Source organism: Lampetra planeri, unplaced genomic scaffold (assembly GCF_965212315.1).
Source record: "Lampetra planeri unplaced genomic scaffold, kcLamPlan1.2.h2 scaffold_1312, whole genome shotgun sequence".
Taxonomy (NCBI): domain Eukaryota; kingdom Metazoa; phylum Chordata; class Hyperoartia; order Petromyzontiformes; family Petromyzontidae; genus Lampetra; species Lampetra planeri.
The window spans coordinates 3,334-22,500 of NW_027614029.1; the positions used below are offsets into that span (position 1 = coordinate 3,334).

At 51.9% G+C, this 19,167-nt stretch overlaps 1 long non-coding RNA gene across 1 annotated transcript in view; it reads left to right on the top strand.

Moving 5' to 3' along the window:
* The first annotated feature begins 1,131 nt into the window (after window positions 1–1,131).
* LOC144739120 (uncharacterized) overlaps window positions 1,132–19,167 on the top strand; it is a 19,395-nt gene continuing 1,359 nt past the window's right edge. The window contains exons 1-2 of the long non-coding RNA XR_013589358.1: window positions 1,132–1,162; window positions 2,718–2,844. This is a non-coding gene — a long non-coding RNA (uncharacterized LOC144739120). The remainder of the gene's footprint in view (window positions 1,163–2,717; window positions 2,845–19,167) is intronic.

A 19,167-nucleotide genomic window follows, 5' to 3' on the forward strand; every position in this document is an offset into this window, starting at 1 on the left:
GGGGCTGGGAGAGGCCTAGTCAGGCACAGCAACCAGGACAAGGTGGGGGGCTGGCAGAGGCCTAGTGCCCCTGGGGGGCTGGGAGAGGCCTCGTCAGGCACAGAAACCAGGACAAGGTGGGGGCTGGTAGAGGCCTAGTGAGGCACAGCAACCAGGACAAGGTGGGGGGCTGGTAGAGGCCTAGTTCCCCTTGGTGGCTGGGAGAGGCCTCGTCAGGCACAGCAACCAGGACAAGATGGGGGGCTGGTAGAGGCCTACTTCCCCTGGGGGGTTGGAGAGGCCTCATCAGGCACAGCAACCAGGACAAGGTGGGGGGCTGGGAGAGGCCTGGTGCCCCTGGGGGGTGGGAGAGGCCTCGTCAGGCACAGCAGTCAGGACAAGGTGGGGGGCTGGTAGAGGCCTACTTCCCCTGGGGGTTGGGAGAGGCCTCGTCAGGCACAGCAACCAGGACAAGGTGGGCGGCTGGTAGAGGCCTACTGTCCCTGGGGGGCTGGGAGAGGCCTCTTCAGGCACAGCAACCAGGACAAGGTGGGGGGCTGGTAGAGGCCTAGTGCCCCGGGGGGGCTGGGAGAGGCCTAGTGGGGCACAGCAACCAGGACAAGGTGGGGGGCTGGGAGAGGCCTAGTCAGGCACAGCAACCAGGACAAGGTGGGGAGCTGGTAGAGGCCTACTGCCCCTGGGGGGTTGGGAGAGGCCTCGTCAGGCACAGCAACCAGGACAAGGTGGGGGGCTGGTAGAGGCCTAGTGGCCTGGGGGGTTGGGAGAGGCCTCGTCAGGCACAGAAACCAGGACAAGGTGGGGGGCTGGTAGAGGCCTACTGCCACTGGGGGGTTGGAGAGGCCTCGTCAGGCACAGCAACCAGGACAAGGTGGGGGGCTGGTAGAGGCCTACTGCCCCTGGGGGGTGGGAGAGGCCTCGTCAGGCACAGCAGTCAGGACAAGGTGGGGGGCTGGTAGAGGCCTACTGCCCCTGGGGGGTTGGAGAGGCCTAGTCAGGCACAGCAACCAGGACAAGGTGGGGGGGCTGGTAGAGGCCTAGTGCTCCTGGGGGGCTGGGAGAAGCCTCGTCAGGCACAGCAACCAGTACAAGGTGGGGGGCTGGGAGAGGCCTAGTGCCCCTGGGGGGTGGGAGAGGCCTCGTCAGGCACAGCAACCAGGACAAGGTGGGGGGCTGGGAGAGGCCTAGTGCCCCTGGGGGCTGGGAGAGGCCTCGTCAGGCACAGCAGTCAGGACAAGGTGGGGGGCTGGTAGAGGCCTACTACCCCTGGGGGGTTGGGAGAGACATCGTCAGGCACAGCAACCAGGAGAAGGTGGGGGGCTGGTAGAGGCCTAGTGAGGCACGGTAACCAGAAAAACATGGTGGAGTGATCGTCGGCCATGTTGCTCAGGGGAAGAGGGGTTGACCGTCGGCCATGTTGCTCAGGGGGTTGACGGTCAGCCATGTTACTCGGGGGTCGGGGGTGGAGGGGCCGACCGTTGGCATGTTGCTCAGGGGTGGGGTTGAGTGACTGTCGGCCATGTTGCTCTTGGGGGGGTGATTATCGGCCATGTTGCTCAGGGGAGGAGGGGTTGATCATCGGCCATGTTGCTCAGGGGGCGTGTTGATCGGCCATGTTGCTCAGGGGGGGGGGGGTGATCGGCCATGTTGCTCGGGGCAAGAGGGGTTGATCGTCGGCCATGTTGCTCAGGGGGAGAGTGATGATCGGCCATGTTGCTCAGGGGAAGAGGGATTGATCGTCGGCCATGTTGCTCAGGTGTAGAGTGATGATCGGCCATGTTGCTCAGGGGAGGTGATGATCGGCCATGTTGCTCAGGGGAGGTTGATGATCGGCCATGTTGCTCGGGGGGGGGGATGTTGATGATCGGCCATGTTGCTCAGGGGATGTTGATGATCGGCCATGTTGCTCAGGGGAGGTTGATGATCGGCCATGTTGCTCAGGGGGGGGGGGGGGATGTTGATGATCGGCCATGTTGCTCGGGGGGGGGGGATGTTGATGATCGGCCATGTTGCTCAGGGGAGGTTGATGATCGGCCATATTGCTCAGGGGGGGGGGGGGGATGTTGATGATCGGCCATGTTGCTCAGGGGAGGTTGATGATCGGCCATGTTGCTCAGGGTGGGGGGGGGGATGTTGATGATCGGCCATGTTGCTCAGGGGATGTTGATGATCGGCCATGTTGCTCAGGGGAGGTTGATGATCGGCCATGTTGCTCAGGGGAGGTTGATGATCGGCCATGTTGCTCAGGGGAGGTTGATGATCGGCCATGTTGCTCAGGGGAGGTTGATGATCGGCCATGTTGCTCAGGGGAGGTTGATGATCGGCCATGTTGCTCAGGGGGGGGGGGATGTTGATGATCGGCCATGTTGCTCAGGGGGGGGGGGGATGTTGATGATCGGCCATGTTGCTCAGGGGAGGTTGATGATCGGCCATGTTGCTCAGGGGGGGGGGGGGGGGTGTTGATGATCGGCCATGTTGCTCAGGGGAGGTTGATGATCGGCCATGTTGCTCGGGTGGGGGGGGGGGATGTTGATGATCGGCCATGTTGCTCAGGGGAGGTTGATGATCGGCCATGTTGCTCGGGGGGGGGGGGTGTTGATGATCGGCCATGTTGCTCAGGGGAGGTTGATGATCGGCCATGTTGCTCAGGGGGGGAGGTTGATGATCGGCCATGTTGCTCAGGGGGGGAGGGGTTGACCGCCGGCCGTGTCACGTGACAGGAAGTGATGCGGGCGGTGGTGGAGTCTGGGGGAGTGGAGCCCCTGGTGGCCATGGTGGGCAGTGAGCACGTGATCATGCAGAACGAGGCCCTGGGGGCACTCTCAGTGATCGTGGCATCACTGGGTGGTGAGTAGCCCTGAGGGCACTTTCACACACAGTGACACAGTGTGACACACACAGTGACACAGTGACACACACACACAGTGACACACAGTGACACACACATACAGTGACACACAGTGACACACACACACAGTGACACACACAGTGTGACACACACACACAGTGACACACACAGTGTGACACACACAGTGTGACACACACACACAGTGACACACACAGTGTGACACACACACACAGTGACACACACACACAGTGACACACACAGTGACACACACACACAGTGACACACTTCTTCTTGTTCGTCCATCAAAGTTGATGATGACCAAGGCACGTTTGTCATTATGTTGGGTTTTGTTGAGTGCGCAAATGGCTGAAGAGGCCAATCCGAGCCCGGAATTCCCTGTGGCACACTGGACAGGTCAGGGAGGATGCAGAGCTCTGAGGTGCAGCCACACGTCCTTCCTTGGTAGATTTGCGCCGCTGCCTCTTCAAGATGGCACAGGAGCTTCTCCTACTCTCACAGAGGACTGCACCGTCCTGTACTTTTCTTCTCCAGGCAGGTCGGTCCTGTGCTAGGGGTTCCCACCTTTTCAGGTCGAATCCAAAGCTCTTCAAGGAAGCCTTCAGGGTGTCCTTGTAGCGCTTTTTGGGGCCACCTTGTGCTCGCTTGCCATTCCTCAGCTCGCCAAAGAAGACTTGTTTTGGAAGTCTCGCGTAGGGCATTCTGGTCACGTGGCCAGTCCATCTAAGCTGTTCCTTCGCAAGCAAGGTGTAGATGCTGGGGATATTTGCCTTGCTGAGGACTTCCGTGTCAGGGATTCTGTCTTGCCACTTGATCCTCAGCAGTTTCCTCAGACAGCTCAAGTGGAAATGATTCAATTTCTTGGCATGGCGCTGGTAGACACTGTCCAGGCTTCGCACCCATACAGAAGAGTTGGTAAGACAACAGCCCGGTAGACCTTCAGTTTTGTCTCCTGCTTGATGCCAGTCCTTTCCCATACCTAGTCACGTAGACGTCCAAAGGCTGCACTGGCCTTGACAATCCTGATGTTAACTTCATCATCTATGTGCACAGCGCGAGATAGTGTACTACCAAGGTCAGTAAACTTGTCAACGGCTGAAAGCTTTTGCCCATTCACAAAGATGGTTGGCTCAGTGTAGGGTTTCCCAGGAGCAGGTTGGTATAGGACTTCAGTCTTCTTTGTGCTGATTGTTAGGCCGAAGTTGTTGCAGGCTGAGGAGAGGTGGTCCATACTGTCCTGTAGATCTTTATTTGAGTCAGCAGCCAGAGCACAGTCATCAGCAAACAATAGATCTCGAACAGTGATTTCCTCCACTCGAGTTTTGGCTTGCATCCTCCGCAGATTGAATAGCCCACCGTCAAAACGGTAGATGAAGTTAATCCCAGTGTTGTGGTTCTGGAATGAGTCTTGCAGCATGGCAGAAAACACCATGCTGAAGAGCGTTGGCGCTAAAACGCAGCCTTGCTTCACCCCGTTTGTGATTGGGAACGGACCAGAGAGTTCTTGCTGGTCTCTGACGCTGGCCATCATGCCATCATGGAGTTTGCGCACAATGCCAATGAACTTGTCTGGACACCCAAACTTGGCCATGATTTTCCATAGGCCCTCCCGGCTGACTGTGTCGAATGCTTTTGTTAGATCAACGAAAGCCATATATAGATAAACATTTTGTTCTTGGCATTTCTCCTGTAACTGCCGGGCAGTAAAGACCATGTCAGTGGTTCCGCGGTCTTTTCTGAAACCACACTGACTCTCAGGTAGCAGACCCTGGTCTAGGTGGACAATTAGGCGGTTCAGAAGGATTCTTGCCAAGATTTTGCCAGCGACTGATAGTATGGAGATGCCTCTATGGTTGTCGCAGTCCTGCCGATTGCAGTGACACACACAGTGACACACACAGTGACACACACCCACAGTGACACACACAGTGTGACACACACAGTGACACACACAGTGTGACACACACACACACAGTGTGACACACACACACACAGTGACACACACACACAGTGACACACACAGTGTGACACACACAGTGACACACACACACAGTGACACACACAGTGTGACACACACAGTGACACACACACACAGTGACACACACAGTGACACACACACACAGTGACACACACACACAGTGACACACACAGTGTGACACACACAGTGACACACACAGTGTGACACACACACAGTGACACACACACACAGTGACACACACAGTGTGACACACACACACAGTGACACACACACACAGTGACACACACAGTGACACACACACACAGTGACACACACAGTGACACACACACACAGTGACACACACACACAGTGACACACACAGTGTGACACACACAGTGACACACACAGTGTGACACACACATACACAGTGACACACACACACAGTGACACACACACACAGTGACACACACACACAGTGACACACACACACAGTGTGACACACACAGTGACACACACACAGTGTGACACACACACAGTGACACACACACACAGTGACACACACACACAGTGACACACACAGTGTGACACACACACACAGTGACACACACACAGTGACACACACACACAGTGACACACACAGTGTGACGCACACACACAGTGACACACAGTGACACACACACACACAGTGACACACACAGTGTGACACACACAGTGTGACACACACAGTGTGACACACACACACAGTGACACACACAGTGTGACACACACAGTGTGACACACACACAGTGACACACAGTGACACACACATACAGTGACACACACAGTGTGACACACACACACAGTGACACACAGTGACACACACACACAGTGACACACACAGTGTGACACACACACACAGTGACACACACAGTGTGACACACACACACAGTGACACACAGTGACACACACACACAGTGACACACAGTGACACACACACAGTGACACACAGTGACACACACACAGTGACACACAGTGACACACACACAGTGACACACACACACAGTGACACACACACACAGTGACACACACACAGTGACACACACACACAGTGTGACACACACACAGTGACACACACAGTGACACACAGTGACACACACACACAGTGACACACACAGTGACACACACAGTGACACACACAGTGACACACACACACAGTGACACACACAGTGACACACACAGTGACACACAGTGACACACACACACACACAGTGTGACACACAGTGTGACACACACAATGACACACACAGTGTGACACACACAGTGACACACACAGTGACACACAGTGACACACACACAGTGACACACACACACAGTGACACACACACACAGTGACACACACACACAGTGACACACACACACAGTGACACACAGTGACACACAAAGACAAAGACACACACAGTGTGACACACACACACAGTGACACACACACAGTGACACACACATACAGTGACACACACAGTGTGACACACACACACACAGTGACACACACAGTGTGACACACACACACAGTGACACACACAGTGACACACACACACAGTGACACACACACACAGTGACACACACACACAGTGACACACACAGTGACACACACAGTGACACACACACACAGTGACACACACAGTGTGACACACACACACAGTGACACACACAGTGTGACACACACAGTGACACACACAGTGACACACACACACAGTGACACACACAGTGACACACACAGTGACACACAGTGACACACACACACACACAGTGTGACACACAGTGTGACACACTCAGTGACACACACAGTGTGACACACACAGTGACACACACAGTGACACACAGTGACACACACACACAGTGACACACAGTGACACACACACACAGTGACACACACAGTGTGACACACACACACAGTGACACACACACAGTGACACACACATACAGTGACACACACAGTGTGACACACACACACACAGTGACACACACAGTGTGACACACACACACAGTGACACACACAGTGACACACACACACAGTGACACACACACACAGTGACACACACACACAGTGACACACACAGTGACACACACACACAGTGACACACACAGTGTGACACACACACACAGTGACACACACAGTGTGACACACACAGTGACACACACAGTGTGACACACACACACAGTGACACACACACAGTGACACACACACACAGTGACACACACAGTGTGACACACACAGTGACACACACAGTGTGACACACACACACAGTGACACACACACACAGTGACACACACACACAGTGACACACAGTGTGACACACACACACAGTGACACACAGTGACACACACATACAGTGACACACACACACAGTGACACACACAGTGACACACACAGTGACACACACACACACAGTGACACACACAGTGTGACACACACACACAGTGACACACAGTGACACACACACACAGTGACACACACAGTGTGACACACGCACACAGTGACACACAGTGACACACACACACAGTGACACACACACACAGTGACACACACAGTGACACACACACACAGTGACACACACAATGTGACACACACACACAGTGACACACACACACAGTGACACACAGTGACACACATACAGTGACACACACAGTGTGACACACACACACAGTGACACACACAGTGTGACACACACAGTGACACACACAGTGTGACACACACACACAGTGACACACACACACAGTGACACACACACACAGTGACACACACAGTGTGACACACACACACAGTGACACACAGTGACACACACATACAGTGACACACACACACAGTGACACACAGTGACACACACAGTGACACACACACGCACAGTGAGACACACACAGTGACACACACACACACAGTGACACACACAGTGACACACACACACAGTGACACACACAGTGACACACACACACACAGTGACACACACAGTGACACACACACACAGTGACACACACAGTGACACACACACGCACAGTGAGACACACACAGTGACACACACACAGTGACACACACACACAGTGACACACACACAGTGACACACACAGTGACACACACACAGTGACACACACACACAGTCACACACACACACAGTGACACACACACAGTGACACGCACAGTGACACACACACACAGTGACACACACAGTGACACACACACACAGTGACACACACACAGTGACACACACAGTGACACACACACAGTGACACACACACACAGTGACACACACACAGTGACACACACACAGTGACACGCACAGTGACACATACAGTGACACACACACACAGTGACACACACGCACAGTGACACACACAGTGACACACACAGTGACACACACACAGTGACACACACAGTGACACACACACAGTGACACACACACACAGTGACACACACACACAGTGACACACACACAGTGACACGCACACACAGTGACACACACACACAGTGACACACACAGTGTGACACACACACACACAGTGACACACACACACAGTGACACACACACACAGTGACACACACAGTGTGACACACACAGTGACACACACAGTGTGACACACACACACACAGTGACACACACACACAGTGACACACACACACAGTGACACACACAGTGTGACACACACACACACAGTGACACACACACACAGTGACACACACACACAGTGACACACACACAGTGACACACACACACAGTGACACACACAGTGTGACACACACACACAGTGACACACACAGTGTGACACACACAGTGACACACACAGTGTGACACACACACAGTGACACACACACACAGTGACACACACAGTGTGACACACACACACAGTGACACACACACACAGTGACACACACAGTGACACACACACAGTGACACACACAGTGACACACACACACAGTGACACACACACACAGTGACACACACAGTGTGACACACACAGTGACACACACAGTGTGACACACACATACACAGTGACACACACACACAGTGACACACACACACAGTGACACACACACACAGTGACACACACACACAGTGTGACACACACAGTGACACACACACAGTGTGACACACACACAGTGACACACACACACAGTGACACACACACACAGTGACACACACAGTGTGACACACACACACAGTGACACACACACAGTGACACACACACACAGTGACACACACAGTGTGACACACACACACAGTGACACACAGTGACACACACACACACAGTGACACACACAGTGTGACACACACAGTGTGACACACACAGTGTGACACACACACACAGTGACACACACAGTGTGACACACACAGTGTGACACACACACAGTGACACACAGTGACACACACATACAGTGACACACAGTGACACACACACAGTGACACACACACACAGTGACACACACACAGTGACACACACACACAGTGTGACACACACACAGTGACACACACAGTGACACACAGTGACACACACACACAGTGACACACACAGTGACACACACAGTGACACACACAGTGACACACACAGTGACACACACACACAGTGACACACACAGTGACACACACAGTGACACACAGTGACACACACACACACACAGTGTGACACACAGTGTGACACACACAGTGACACACACAGTGTGACACACACAGTGACACACACAGTGACACACAGTGACACACACACAGTGACACACACACACAGTGACACACACACACAGTGACACACAGTGACACACACACACAGTGACACACACAGTGTGACACACACACACAGTGACACACACGCAGTGACACACACATACAGTGACACACACAGTGTGACACACACACACACAGTGACACACACAGTGTGACACACACACACAGTGACACACACAGTGACACACACACACAGTGACACACACACACAGTGACACACACAGTGACACACACACACAGTGACACACACAGTGTGACACACACACACAGTGACACACACAGTGTGACACACACAGTGACACACACAGTGACACACACACACAGTGACACACACAGTGACACACACAGTGACACACAGTGACACACACACACAGTGTGACACACAGTGTGACACACTCAGTGACACACACAGTGTGACACACACAGTGACACACACAGTGACACACAGTGACACACACACAGTGACACACACACACAGTGACACACACACACAGTGACACACAGTGACACACACACACAGTGACACACACAGTGTGACACACACACACAGTGACACACACACAGTGACACACACATACAGTGACACACACAGTGTGACACACACACACACAGTGACACACACAGTGTGACACACACACACAGTGACACACACAGTGACACACACACACAGTGACACACACACACAGTGACACACACACACAGTGACACACACAGTGACACACACAGTGACACACACACACAGTGACACACACAGTGTGACACACACACACAGTGACACACACAGAGACACACACAGTGTGACACACACACACAGTGACACACACACACAGTGTGACACACACAGTGACACACACAGTGTGACACACACACAGTGACACACACACACAGTGACACACACACACAGTGACACACACAGTGTGACACACACAGTGACACACACAGTGTGACACACACACACAGTGACACACACACACAGTGACACACAGTGTGACACACACACACAGTGACACACAGTGACACACACATACAGTGACACACACACACAGTGACACACACAGTGACACACACAGTGACACACACAGTGTGACACACACACACAGTGACACACACAGTGACACACACAGTGACACACACAGTGTGACACACACACACAGTGACACACAGTGACACACACACACAGTGACACACAGTGACACACACATACAGTGACACACACAGTGTGACACACACACACAGTGACACACACAGTGTGACACACACAGTGACACACACAGTGTGACACACACACACAGTGACACACACACACAGTGACACACACACACAGTGACACACACAGTGTGACACACACACACAGTGACACACAGTGACACACACATACAGTGACACACACACACAGTGACACACAGTGACACACACAGTGACACACACACAGTGACACACACAGTGACACACACACGCACAGTGAGACACACACAGTGACACACACACACACAGTGACACACACACACACAGTGACACACACAGTGACACACACACACAGTGACACACACAGTGACACACACACACACAGTGACACACACAGTGACACACACACACAGTGACACACACAGTGACACACACACGCACAGTGAGACACACACAGTGACACACACACAGTGACACACACACACAGTGACACACACACAGTGACACACACAGTGACACACACACAGTGACACACACACACAGTCACACACACACACAGTGACACACACACAGTGACACGCACAGTGACACACACACACAGTGACACACACACAGTGACACACACAGTGACACACACACAGTGACACACACACACAGTGACACACACACAGTGACACACACAGTGACACACACACAGTGACACACACACACAGTGACACACACACAGTGACACACACACAGTGACACGCACAGTGACACATACAGTGACACACACACAGTGACACATACAGTGACACACACAGTGACACACACACGCACAGTGACACACACAGTGACACACACACAGTGACACACACACACAGTGACACACACACACAGTGACACACACACAGTGACACACACACACAGTGACACACACACACACAGTGACACACACACACAGTGACACACACACACAGTGACACACACAGTGACACACACACACACAGTGACACACACAGTGACACACACACAGTGACACACACACACAGTGACACACACACACAGTGACACACACAGTGACACACACACACACAGTGACACACACACACACAGTGACACACACAGTGAGACACACACAGTGACACACACACACACAGTGACACACACACACACAGTGACACACACAGTGAGACACACACAGTGACACACACACACAGTGACACACACACAGTGACACACACAGTGAGACACACACACACACAGTGACACACACAGTGACACACACACACACAGTGACACACACAGTGACACACACACACACAGTGACACACACAGTGACACACACACACAGTGACACACACAGTGACACACACACACAGTGACACACACACAGTGACACACACACACAGTGACACACACACAGTGACACACACAGTGACACACACACAGAGTGACACACACACAGTGACACACACACAGTGACACACACACAGTGACACACACACGCACAGTGAGACACACACAGAGTGACACACACACAGTGACACACACACACAGTGACACACACACAGTGACACACACACACAGTGACACACACAGTGACACACACACACACAGTGACACACACACACAGTGACACACACACACAGTGACACACACACAGTGACACACACACAGTGACACACACAGTGACACACACACACACAGTGACACACACACACAGTGACACACACACAGTGACACACACACACAGTGACACACACAGTGACACACACACACAGTGACACACACACACAGTGACACACACACACAGTGACACACACAGTGACACACACACACAGTGACACACACAGTGACACACACACACAGTGACACACACAGTGACACACACAGTGACACACACACACAGTGACACACACACACAGTGACACACACAGTGACACACACACACAGTGACACACACACACAGTGACACACACAGTGACACACACACACAGTGACACACACAGTGACACACACAGTGACACACACACACAGTGACACACACACACAGTGACACACACACAGTGACACACACAGTGACACACACACACAGTGACACACACACACAGTGACACACACACACAGTGACACACACACACAGTGACACACACAGTTACACACACACACAGTGACACACACAGTGACACACACAGTGACACACACACAGTGACACACACACACACAGACACACACAGTGACACATACAGTGACACACACAGTGACACACACAGTGACACACACACGCACAGTGAGACGCACACACACAGTGACACACACACAGTGACACACACACAGTGACACACACACACAGTGACACACACACACAGTGACACACACACAGTGACACACACAGTGACACACACACACAGTGACACACACACAGTGACACACACACACAGTGACACACACACACAGTGACACACACACAGTGACACATACAGTGACACACACAGTGACACACACACAGTGACACACACACACAGTGACACACACACACAGTGACACACACAGTGACACACACACAGTGACACACACACAGTGACACACACAGTGACACACACACAGTGACACACACACAGTGACACACACAGTGACACACACACAGTGACACACACACAGTGACACACACACACAGTGACACACACACAGTGACACACACACAGTGACACACACACACAGTGACACACACACAGTGACACATACAGTGACACACACACAGTGACACATACACAGTGACACACACACACAGTGACACACACACACAGTGACACACACACAGTGACACACACAGTGACACACACACACACAGTGACACACACACACAGTGACACACACACACACAGTGACACACACAGTGACACACACACACAGTGACACACACACAGTGACACACACACACAGTGACACATACAGTGACACACACACAGTGACACACACAGTGACACACACACACACAGTGACACACACACACAGTGACACACACACACACAGTGACACACACAGTGACACACACACACAGTGACACACACACAGTGACACACACACACAGTGACACACACACAGTGACACACACACACAGTGACACACACACAGAGTGACACACACACAGTGACACACACACAGTGACACACACACAGTGACACACACACGCACAGTGAGACACACACACAGTGACACACACACACAGTGACACACACACACAGTGACACACACACAGTGACACACACACACAGTGACACACACACAGTGACACACACACATAGTGACACACACACAGTGACACACACAGTGACACACACACACAGTGACACACACACAGTGACACACACAGTGACACACACAGTGACACACACAGTGACACATACAGTGACACACACAGTGACACACACACAGTGACACACACACAGTGACACACACACACAGACACACACAGTGACACACACAGTGACACACACACAGTGACACACACACACAGTGACACATACAGTGAGACACACACACAGTGACACACACAGTGACACACACACACACAGTGACACACACACACAGTGACACACACAGTGACACACACAGTGACACACACAGTGACACACACAGTGACACACACACAGTGACACACACACAGACACACACAGTGACACATACAGTGACACACACAGTGACACACACAGTGACACACACACAGTGACACACACACACAGTGACACACACACACAGTGACACACACAGTGACACACACACACAGTGACACACACACACAGTGACACACACAGTGACACACACACAGTGACACATACAGTGACACACACAGTGACACACACACAGTGACACACACACACAGTGACACACACACAGTGACACACACAGTGACACACACACAGTGACACACACAGTGACACACACACAGTGACACACACAGTGACACACACAGTGACACACACAGTGGCACACACACACACAGTGACACACACAGTGACACACACACAGTGACACACACACAGTGACACACACACACACAGTGACACACACACAGTGAGACACACACACAGTGACACACACACAGTGACACACACACAGTGACACACACACACAGTGACACACACACAGTGACACACACACACAGTGACACACACACAGTGACACACACACACAGTGACACACACACACAGTGACACACACACACAGTGACACACACACAGTGACACACACAGTGAGACACACACACAGTGACACACACACAGTGACACATACAGTGAGACACACACACAGTGACACACACACAGTGACACACACACACAGTGACACACACACAGTGACACACACACACAGTGACACACACACAGTGACACACACACACAGTGACACACACACACAGTGACACACACACACAGTGACACACACACAGTGACACATACAGTGACACACACACACAGTGACACACACACAGTGACACACACACAGTGACACACACAGTGACACACACACACAGTGACACACACACAGTGACACACACAGTGACACACACAGTGACACACACACAGTGACACATACAGTGACACACACAGTGACACACACACAGTGACACACACACACAGTGACACACACACAGTGACACACACAGTGACACACACACAGTGACACACACAGTGACACACACACAGTGACACACACAGTGACACACACAGTGACACACACAGTGGCACACACACACACAGTGACACACACACAGTGACACACACACAGTGACACACACAGTGACACACACACAGTGACACACACACACACAGTGACACACACACACAGTGACACACACACACACACACAGTGACACACACACAGTGACACACACACAGTGACACACACACACAGTGACACACACACAGTGACACACACACACAGTGACACACACACACAGTGACACACACACACACAGTGACACACACACAGTGACACACACACACACACACAGTGACACACACACACAGTGACACACACAGTGACACACACACAGTGACACACACACACAGTGACACACACACAGTGACACACACACAGTGACACACACACAGTGACACACACACACAGTGACACACACACAGTGACACACACACAGTGACACACACACAGTGACACACACACAGTGACACACACAGTGACACACACACAGTGACACACACAGTGAGACACACACAGTGACACACACACAGTGACACACACACAGTGACACACACAGTGACACACACACAGTGACACACACAGTGAGACACACACAGTGACACACACAGTGACACACACACAGTGACACACACACAGTGACACACACAGTGACACACACACAGTGACACACACAGTGAGACACACACAGTGACACACACAGTGACACACACACAGTGACACACACAGTGACACACACACAGTGACACACACACAGTGACACACACAGTGACACACACACAGTGACACACACAGTGAGACACACACAGTGACACACACAGTGACACACACACAGTGACACACACACAGTGACACACAGTGACACACACACAGTGACACACACACAGTGACACACACACACAGTGACACACACACAGTGACACACACAGTGAGACACACACACAGTGACACACACACAGTGACACACACAGTGACACACACACAGTGACACACACAGTGAGACACACACAGTGACACACACAGTGACACATACACACAGTGACACACACACAGTGACACACACACACAGTGACACACACATACAGTGAGACACACACAGTGACACACACACAGTGACACACCCACACAGTGACACACACACAGTGACACACACACACACAGTGACACACACACACAGTGACACACACACACAGTGACACACACACACACAGTGACACACACACAGTGACACACACAGTGACACACACACACAGTGACACACACAGTGACACACACACAGTGACACACACACACAGTGACACACACACACAGTGACACACACACAGTGACACACACACACAGTGACATACACACAGTGACACACACAGTGACACACACACAGTGACACACACACAGTGACACACACACACAGTGTGACACACACACAGTGACACACACAGTGACACACACACAGTGACACACACAGTGACACACACACAGTGACACACACAGTGACACACACAGTGACACACACAGTGGCACACACACACACAGTGACACACACACAGTGACACACACACAGTGACACACACAGTGACACACATACAGTGAGACACACACACAGTGACACACACACAGTGACACACACACAGTGACACACACACACAGTGACACACACACAGTGACACACACACACAGTGACACACACACAGTGACACACACACAGTGACACACACACACAGTGACACACACACACAGTGACACACACAGTGAGACACACACACAGTGACACACACACAGTGACACACACACACAGTGACACACACACACAGTGACACACACAGTGAGACACACACACAGTGACACACACACAGTGACACACACACAGTGACACACACACAGTGACACATACAGTGACACACACACACAGTGACACACACACAGTGACACATACAGTGAGACACACACACAGTGACACACACACAGTGACACACACACACAGTGACACACACACAGTGACACACACACACAGTGACACACACACAGTGACACACACACACAGTGACACACACACACAGTGACACACACACACAGTGACACACACACAGTGACACATACAGTGACACACACACACAGTGACACACACACAGTGACACACACACAGTGACACACACAGTGACACACACACACAGTGACACACACACAGTGACACACACAGTGACACACACAGTGACACACACACAGTGACACATACAGTGACACACACAGTGACACACACACAGTGACACACACACACAGTGACACACACACAGTGACACACACAGTGACACACACACAGTGACACACACAGTGACACACACACAGTGACACACACAGTGACACACACAGTGGCACACACACACACAGTGACACACACACAGTGACACACACACAGTGACACACACAGTGACACACACACAGTGACACACACACACACAGTGACACACACACACAGTGACACACACACACACACACAGTGACACACACACAGTGACACACACACAGTGACACACACACACAGTGACACACACACAGTGACACACACACACAGTGACACACACACACAGTGACACACACACACACAGTGACACACACACAGTGACACACACACACACACACAGTGACACACACACACAGTGACACACACAGTGACACACACACAGTGACACACACACACAGTGACACACACACAGTGACACACACACAGTGACACACACACACAGTGACACACACACAGTGACACACACACAGTGACACACACACAGTGACACACACACACAGTGACACACACAGTGACACACACACAGTGACACACACAGTGAGACACACACAGTGACACACACACAGTGACACATACACACAGTGACACACACACAGTGACACACACACAGTGACACACACAGTGACACACACACAGTGACACACACAGTGAGACACACACAGTGACACACACAGTGACACACACACAGTGACACACACACAGTGACACACACACAGTGACACACACACACAGTGACACACACACAGTGACACACACAGTGAGACACACACACAGTGACACACACACAGTGACACACACAGTGACACACACACAGTGACACACACAGTGAGACACACACAGTGACACACACACAGTGACACATACACACAGTGACACACACACAGTGACACACACACACAGTGACACACACATACAGTGACACACACACACACAGTGACACACACACAGTGACACACCCACACAGTGACACACACACAGTGACACACACACACACAGTGACACACACACACAGTGACACACACACAGTGACACACACAGTGACACACACACACAGTGACACACACAGTGACACACACACAGTGACACACACACACAGTGACACACACACACAGTGACACACACACAGTGACACACACACACAGTGACATACACACAGTGACACACACAGTGACACACACACAGTGACACACACACAGTGACACACACACACAGTGACACACACACACAGTGACATACACACAGTGACACACACAGTGACACACACACACAGTGACACACACAGTGACACACACACACAGTGACACACACACACAGTGACACACACAGTGACACACACACACAGTGACACACACAGTGAGACACACACACAGTGACACACACACAGTGACACACACAGTGACACACAGTGACACACACA